Genomic DNA, 8919 nt, shown 5'->3' on the forward strand with positions numbered 1-8919 from the left:
ACTTGTCAGTCCATTTCTGTAAGGATCAGAGCTCCTCCCGTCATCACCTTTTGCACAATGAAGGGTCCTTCATAATTTGATCGAAACTTTTCCCTAGCGTCTTCTTGGATTGGTAGAATTTTTTTTAGAACAAGGTTCCCTGGCGAGAAATCTCTAGGCTTAACTTTCTTGTTATAGGCACAAGCTATTCGTCGTTGATAGATCTGTCCATGGCAAATAGCTGCAAGGCATTTCTCTTCAATCAGATTCAGCTGATCAAACCGAGCTTGAATCCATTCAGTTTCATCTAACTCTGCTTCTTTTAAGATTCGGAGGGAGGGAATCTCAACCTCTACGGGTAAGACTGCTTCCATTCCGTAGACCAATGAATACAAAGTTGCCCTAGTCGAAGTTCTGAACAAGGTTCGGTAGGCGTGTAGTGCAAATGAAAACATGTCGTGCCAATCTTTGTATGTAACTGCCATTTTCTCGATTATTTTCTTGATGTTCTTGTTGGCTGCCTCGACTGCTCCATTCATCTTAAGTCTGTAGGGTATAGAGTTGTGATGAGTGATCTGGAAGTCTTCGCACATTTTGATCATATCTTTGTTCTTGAAGTTCTTGCCATTGTCAGTTACCAATCTGCCTGGAAGTCCATACCGGCAAATGATGTTGTTCTTGACAAACTTCATGACGTTGCTCTTAGTGACATTGGCGTATGAAGGCGCTTCTACCCACTTGGTGAAGTAATCGATGCAACAAGGATGAAACGATGCCCGTTTGCCGCTTTTGGTAAGATCTGCCCAATGACGTCCATGCCCCAGAATGAGAAGGGCCAAGGAGTGGTCATATTATGTAGTTCTGAAGGTGGGACATTGATCTTATTGGCGTAGATCTGACATAGATGGCATTTGCGGACATGCTGATAGTAGTCACTCTCCATTGTCGACCAATAGTATCCCATCCTCATGATTTTCTTGGCCAGCATATAACCATTCATGTGGAGCCCACAAACTCCCCCATGTACAGTCTCAATTAGTCGTTTTGCTTCTGTTTCTGTCCCACACCTGAGTAAGATCTCATTGTGCGACTTCTTGTACAGAATAGTGTTGCTCAAGAAAAATTGCCCTGCTAACTTCTGAATGGTCCTTCTATTATTTGGCATTTCATCTGAAGGGAGCGTTCGATTTTCAAGATATGTCTTGATGTCTGAGTACCATGGCTTTTCCTCGAATTCTTCTACTTCGATAGGTAGATAGTAAGCTGGTTCATCTTGAATTGCAATCTTGATAGGGATGATTAAGTCTTCCGAGATACTGATCATAAAAGCAAGTGTAGCTAGTGCATCTGCAAACTGATTCTTAGCTCTCGGCATATATGTGAATGAAATTCTATCAAAGCATGAGCTTAGTTCCTCCAAATACTCATGGTAAGGGACCAGGCTCTGTTCTCGGGTCTTCCATTCTCCAATCGTCTGATAGACTACTAAGCTTGAATTTCCGAAAACATCGATCTCATCTACCTCAAGATCCAATGATGCTTTCAACCCTGCTATGAATGCTTCGTATTCAGCCTCGTTGTTAAAACATTAGAATTTCAATCTGATTGCAATTGGTATGTGGGATCCATCTGGCTTGATCAAAACTGCCCCTATTCCGTTTCCTTTCTGATTGGCTGCTCTGTCGAAGTACATTTTCCAGCCTGGTTCATTATTATCGTCCTCAATCTCGGTGAGTAGTATGGCTTCATCGGGAAAGTTCGTCTTTAATGGTTCGTAGTCAGGCAATGGGTGCTCAGCGAGGTGGTCGGCGATGGCTTGCCCTTTAATGGTTTTGAGTGACATAGGTGATGTCAAACTCAGATAACAATAGTTGCCATTTTGCAGTGCGACCTGTTAATGCTAGTTTCTCGAATTGGTATTTCAGGGGGTCCATCCTGGTGATTAGCATAGTCGAGTAACTCAGCAAATAGTGACATAGTCGTTGAGATGCCCAGACTAATGAGCAGCAAGTCTTCTCAAGCGTTGAATATTTTGCTTCGTACTCAGTAAATTTCTTGCTGAGATAATAGATGGCCTGTTTCTTCCATCCTGATTCATCGTGTTGCCCTAGCACACACCCCATTGACGATTCTTACACCGAGTTGTACATCAGCAAAGGTCGCCCTAGAGTAGGAGGGACTAGGACTGGTGGATTGAGCAGATATTACTTAATCTTATCGAACGCTTCCTGACAGTCCTTGTTCCACTTCTTTGGCGTGTCTTTCCTCAGTAGCTTGAAGACTGGCTCACAGATAGGCGTGAGTTGAGCTATAAGCCGACTGATATATTGTATCCTCCCTAGAAAGTCCCGAACATCTTTTTCGGATACAGGTGCCTTCATTTCGAGGATATACTTAATTTTTGTCGGATCAATCTCAATACCTCTTCTGCTGACGATGAAACCCAGTATTTTACCCGATGTTGCCCCAAATACACATTTTGCTGGATTTAGGCCTAAATTGTACTTCCTCAGCCTGTCGAACAACTTCTTTAGATTCACCAGATGGTCTTCTTCAATACCGGATTTAGCAATCATGTCGTCTACATAGACCTTCATTTCCTTATAGATCATATCGTGGAATAATACGGTCATTGCCCGTTGATAAGTCGCTTCTGCATTCTTCAGTCCAAATAGCATGACTTTGTAGTGGAAAGTACCCCATGGTATGATAAATGCAGTATTTTCTTGGTCTTCTTCTATCATTTTGATCTGATTATAGCCTGAGAAGCCATCTATGAACGAGAACATGCCGTGTCCTGCTATACTGTCGACCAGAGTATCGATGTGTGGTAGTGGGAAATCATCCTTAGGACTGGCCTTGTTCAAGTCTTGATAGTCAACACACATGCATATCTTTCCATCTTTCTTGGGTACTGGGACGACATTAGCCAACCATTCTGGGTACGTAGAGACTGTAAGAAATCCGGCTTCGAACTGTTTCATGACCTCGTCCTTGACCTTGAGGGTCCATTCTGATTTTAGCCTTCTTAGTTTTTGCTTGATCGGCTTGCTTCTCGAGGTAATTGGTAGCTTGAGTACAACAAGATCTGTGTCCAACCCAAACATATCCCTGTATGACCATACGAAGACATCTTGATAATCTTGTAAGAGTTTGATCATTTCTTCCTTTTGTTGCGACGTTAATAAAGCTCCGATCTTGACAATTCATAGGTCCTCTTCGGTACTAAGATTGATTGAATCTGTATCCTCAATGTTTGGCTGAACACCTTTCTCGTGACGTTCTACCAAGTCTTTGATTTCTTTAGGCGGGTACTCCATTTCGTCCTCAGACTCTTCTTTGATCCCCATGAGGTCAAAGTCGAGTTCAAGATCGAAATCATACTTGTCCCTTTCAAATTCTGTGTTATCTAGATACTCATTTGATTAAGACAGATCCTTTGAAAACTCTTTTTTTGACTTTTGAAAAATATCTATTTTTTTGTAATTTTGAAAGCTTTTTGATTTTTTTGTCTTTTGAGAAAATTTTGATTTTTTTGCTTTTTGAGGAATATTTATTTTTTTCTTGCTTTTCGAATACCTGAAATAAGAATAACAATCATGCAAATTCATTAATAAAGATAGGGAGCCTTCAAAACAGTCTTTACCCGAAGACGAGGGCTCGTTATGATCCTCGGGCAAACTAGATTCGTTTAACGACATTTTTTTTTAGGCCTCAACAGCCTCAAGGGTTAACAGGAATTCTTCCCAATTGTTTAGAGCTTCCCTTTCTCTGAGGGGGTGAATGAGATGAGCAAGTGATTTGTTGGATGATTTGATTAGTGGTTCGGAGATGACCATGATCTCCGATTGATTGTTGTCAGATTGGGGCATAGTCTCTCCCAAGCTTGGTGGGATGACGACTGATGCCCAGTCGATGCCAGTGGGGAAGGGTGGTTTTTTCTCTTGGCTCGTGGTGGTTTCCACTTTTGTGGATTCTAGAGCAGTCTCTGAGAGACTTTCATTGGAATTCCCATTGAATAAGGCATCAATACCTTTTATGAAGGATGATTGGGACTCAACGACTAAGTCTTCTTGACTGTGCGCAGGTTTGAAATTTACCATTTTTGACTTTTTTGCTGGTGGTGGTTTTGATAAGTTGTCGGGTCTGATATGTGATTTTGGGAAGCTAACGCTGATATGTGGAACTCTGCCTATATTCCAGACATTCGGTTCACGATTTTGCCTTCTCGTTAGTCGAAGCTCTTTTTTCTTGTCATTTATTTCTGCAATATCCCTTTTTGTGGGTCTAAACACTAGACCAAAATAAGGAGTATGCTTTCTTGCTTCAACCGGTGTAGCTCTTCCTCTTCCTCCCGGTCCCAACCCTTTCTTGGGTCGATAACCTGTCCTTTTCATAACTCGACCAATTATCAGATTTGTTCTTGATAGCTTTGCCCTTACCTTCTCTTTCCCCTTCTCAATATGATTGACAGCAGCGAATTGATAAGAGTGGTACATCGCCTTATCCTTCGTCATCTCAATGTCGATGAATGGCATATCTGGAGCTCTCCCAGCTGGGATAAGATTTTATGCCAGTACCGATATCATTCTCTGCCCCATAATGAATTTGACTCTTTGGTGCAACGAAGACAGTACAGCCCCTGCTATATGGATCCATGACCTACCCAGTAATAAATTGAAGGTTTTCGGTATCTCCATGACCTCAAATGTCACTTAAAAGGTGCAATGACCAATTGTGTTCGATAAATCCACTTTTCCCAAGGAATCTCTTCTTGAACTGTCAAAGCCTCGGACAACCTTGTTGTTTGGCTTGACATGTGACCAATCAGCGTTGAGTTTCCAGAAGGTCTCAAGCGGACAAATAATAAACGCTGAGCCATTATCAATCAGCACCCTAGCAACCATCATGCCCTTGCATATGACCATGATGTTTAGTCGCTCAACGTGTCCCGTTCCTTCCGGCAGAAATTCATTTTCAATGAAAATAATGGGATTGGGGGCCATTATCTGGCCAACTGTCTGTTCTAACTGTGCTGGCAAAGTGGTTGCAGGTACATGCGATTTTCCCAACACTCTCAGTAATGCCTCTTGGTGTTCTTCTGACTTTTGCATCAGACCCAGAATACTGATTTAAGCTGGCTATTTGTTTAATTGGTCCACTATATTATGCTCACTCTTGCGAATGAGCTTAATGAAATCAGCAGCCTCCTTATCTGACACCTTCACCTTATCTTCTTTCTGGTCACTCTTGCTTATTTTGTCCTTTTCTTTTACTTTTCTTTTATCTTCATCTGTCATGCCTTTTGTTGTTTCTTCAGTCTCTTCCTTGATGCTTACCCCTTTTTTGATTATTTTTTGTATCGCCCTACCCTTGTCATATGATCGATATCAGCCACCATCACTTTCTTCATGGTCTCAACCCCTGAGGTTGTGGTGATGGTGGTCTCATAGCTTCAGGGAATTGCCTGGTCGGAGCTATAGGGGAATGGTTTAGGTGAGCGTATGGTCATGGGAGGTGGATCGGGTTTCACATTGAGAATGAGGGGTGATGATTGTGTTTTTGGGTATTGTGGTGATGAGAGGAGCTGCTTGAGGGACTGGTGAAGTGTAAGGAATGACTAGTGGTGGTCGTTGAGTGTAAAGTATATGAAGGGGTGGTCGAGTCATATATTGAAAACCTTACGATGCATATGGTATAATGAGAGGCGGTCGAGTAGCAGTATTGGGAGTTTGATGAGTGGGATGGATGGTGAGGTCAGACAATCTGAGAGGTGATAGTGAATTTTGGGATGAGTTTGTTGTGTGGTGGTTGACTGTGTAAACCGCAGGTGCTTTTGATTCCTTTGTTAAGTGGACCCTGATTTTTGCTCCGATTGAAGTCGAGTTCTCCACAGACAACATTTACCTTATGCCCACTCCCCTCTCCAGTGTGAGTAGGTAGGGGGTTTTGGTTGATGTTCTGCTGCTGAGTAGGATTCGCTGGTCCCTCCAGTATGACTACTTTTTTATCTATCAAATTTTGTACTTGGTGCTTGAGTTGCCAGCACTGATAAGTAGAGTGCCCCGGTGCATCCATATGAAATTCACAAAATAAGCTGGGATTATACCCTGGTCCTTTCGCAGCCTCTGGATTTGGTGGTCGTTTCGTGAGGTACTCTCCCCTAAGCAAGAGCAGAAGTAATTCTGTCAGTGTCATAGGCAATCTGGTGAATACTCTGTGTACCCTGTTGGGCCGTACTTGTTGATTTTGTCCATACTGTGGTGCTGGTTGTGCTTGCGGATGAACTGTCTAAAAGGGATTCTGCAATGCTGGAACCCAAGTAGCTCGAGATAATAGCGCCCAAGGGACTTGTGGTACCTGCGGCCTCTGAACTGGTGCCTAAATGAAAAGAGGTTGGCTGGGTTGTACATTGTTGATTTGAGTTTCCTTTTTCTTTTTGACAAAAGGCACTAACTTCCTCTGTGCCGATGTCCCTGCTACTGCACTCAAGGCTGTAAAATTGAATATTAGACCAGTTCGGATCCCGTCCTCGACCCGGTCTGCCACTTGAACTAAATTTGAGAAGGTGCCTGTGGTGTGTCCAACCAGATGAGTATAAAAGGCATGCCACTTGTAAAGCAGACTCCCGCCATCTCTGGGCATACTCTTTTACTGTTTCCCTCTATTTTCTTACTATCTTAGCCATGTTGTCTCTATCCAGTCCCGCATCCATATTGAACCGATAGTTGTGCCAGAACATCTCAGCTAGGTCTTGCCAATTCTTGATGAGTGTATGGTCCAATCCGGAGAACCACTTGAGGGCCAGTCCTGTTAAACTTCTTTGGAATAATTGTACCAACAGCCTGTCGTCCTCGCGATATTGGCACATAGACCCACAATACAACTTTAGATGTGACAGCGGACACCCTACCCCATTGTATTTTTCAAATTCTGGACATTTGAACTTGGCTAGTAATTCAGCATTGGGATAGAAACAGAGGTTCTTGAACCGAGTTCCACTCATAGTGTTGATGCCTTTCATCCTCCTCATTTCTTCCTGCAAAGACTCGATTTGTTGAGCCAATTTTTCATCTATGGCACTCTTGGTCTCTATGGCCCTATACTCGCATTCGTCATCAGGAATGACCACAGGGGGTGGTCGATTCTGTGGAATATAGAGCGGGGGCCCCTGGTATTCAGGCACTACAGGAGGCATGGTGGTCTGTGGTCCCTGTGGAGGTTGTTCGGGTAGATCCTGATTTGATCCGGATGCATGTTGCTGTATTGTTTGGGCTTATATGATGCTGGCATTGGCTAACACGGTACTTACCAATTTTTCTTGCCTCTCAATTATTTTCAATAGTGCTGCTATTTGTGGATCAATACCTGACGTTTCAACTACTGGGGGTTGTGCTGGTTTGGAAGAACTCATGACGACGGTAGAAGATCTGAGAAAATACAGAGGTTCCTCTGTTTGCTTATATTTCTTTCGTTTGGCCACCTTTGGGTACAGAAGACCAAGCATTACTATCTTGTTTACAAAAAGAAAAATGCATTACGTTTTATTAAGTCGGGTAAAGTTATTTTTAAAGTAAACGAGTTTTAAAGAAAAGAGTTATTCGGCTCAGAGCCGACATTAACGTGAAGTTGGCATCAACACGGGACTGGCAAAACATTTAAAAAAAGAATTACATCAGCCGGAGCTGGCATCGACACGGAGCTAGTGAAAATTAAAATGATTACATCAGCATAGAGCTGGCATCAACACGGAGTCTTAAAACATTTTGAAAAAGAATTACATCAGCCGGAGCTAGCATCGACACGGAGTCGGTAAAATTTAAAGACGATTTCATCAGCACGGAGCTGGCATCGACACGGAGTCGGTAAACTTTAAAAATGATTTCATCCGCATGGATGTGGCATCGACACGGAGTCAATAAAATTAAAAATGATTTCATCAGCACGGAACTGGCATCAACACGGAGCCGAAAAAAAAAGATTTTGAAAAAGAATTACATCAACCGGAGCTGGCATCGACACGGAGTCGGTAAAATTAAAAAGATTTCATCAGCACGGAACTGGCATTGACACGGAGTCCGTAAAATTTAAAAACGATTTCATCAGCACGAAGCTGGCATCGACACGGAGTCGATAAAATTTAAAATGATTTCATCAGCACGGAGCTGGCATCAACACGGAGTCGGTAAAATTTAAAAATGATTTCATTAGCATGGAGCTGGCATCGACACGGAGTCGAAAAAATTAAAAATGATTATATTAGCACGGAGCTGGCATCGACACGGTGTCGGTAAAATTTAAAAATGATTTCATCAGCACGGAGCTGGCATTGACACGGAGTCGGTAAAATTTAAAAATGATTTCATCAACACGGAGCTGGCATCGACACGGAGTCGGTAAAATATTTTGAAAAAGAATATTACATTTTGAATTTTATACACCAACCCATTAAACAATTCATTTATGCAATGATTATCTACAAAGAAACTAAAAGAAATTTTATTGAACTATTGAATAACTCTGACTTAGACTTTTTTACATGGACGCTTGAATTTGTTTTGATCGTCATCAGGATTGCTAGGACAATTAGGCTTGCTTCTCTTGGTTTTAACAACTAGCTCTTTGAACTTTGTTGGTCCCTCTGGATATCCTAGGGTGTGCTTGTTCCAAGCCTTCTCAGTGAGATGCACTAACTTTTCAGTCAATGGTTCGGGAGGAAAGAATTATTTGTGATGAGGTAGCAAAAACTCTATCGGTACTCCATATTGTTCTGGGATCAAGGCAGGTTTGTAAAAAGATGTCTCCTCGAGTCCAATCAAACGGACATAATAGGATCCTTTGGTACCTAAAACAGGGTAATCCGTCATCCACCAAAAGCATCTCAAATCAATATGACGGGTAAGGCGAGAATCTAACCATTTGCTTCAAGCCTTGACTGAG

This window comes from Akebia trifoliata, chromosome 9 (assembly GCF_017979445.1).
Source record: "Akebia trifoliata isolate Shusen 1 chromosome 9, ASM1797944v1, whole genome shotgun sequence".
NCBI classification, from domain to species: domain Eukaryota; kingdom Viridiplantae; phylum Streptophyta; class Magnoliopsida; order Ranunculales; family Lardizabalaceae; genus Akebia; species Akebia trifoliata.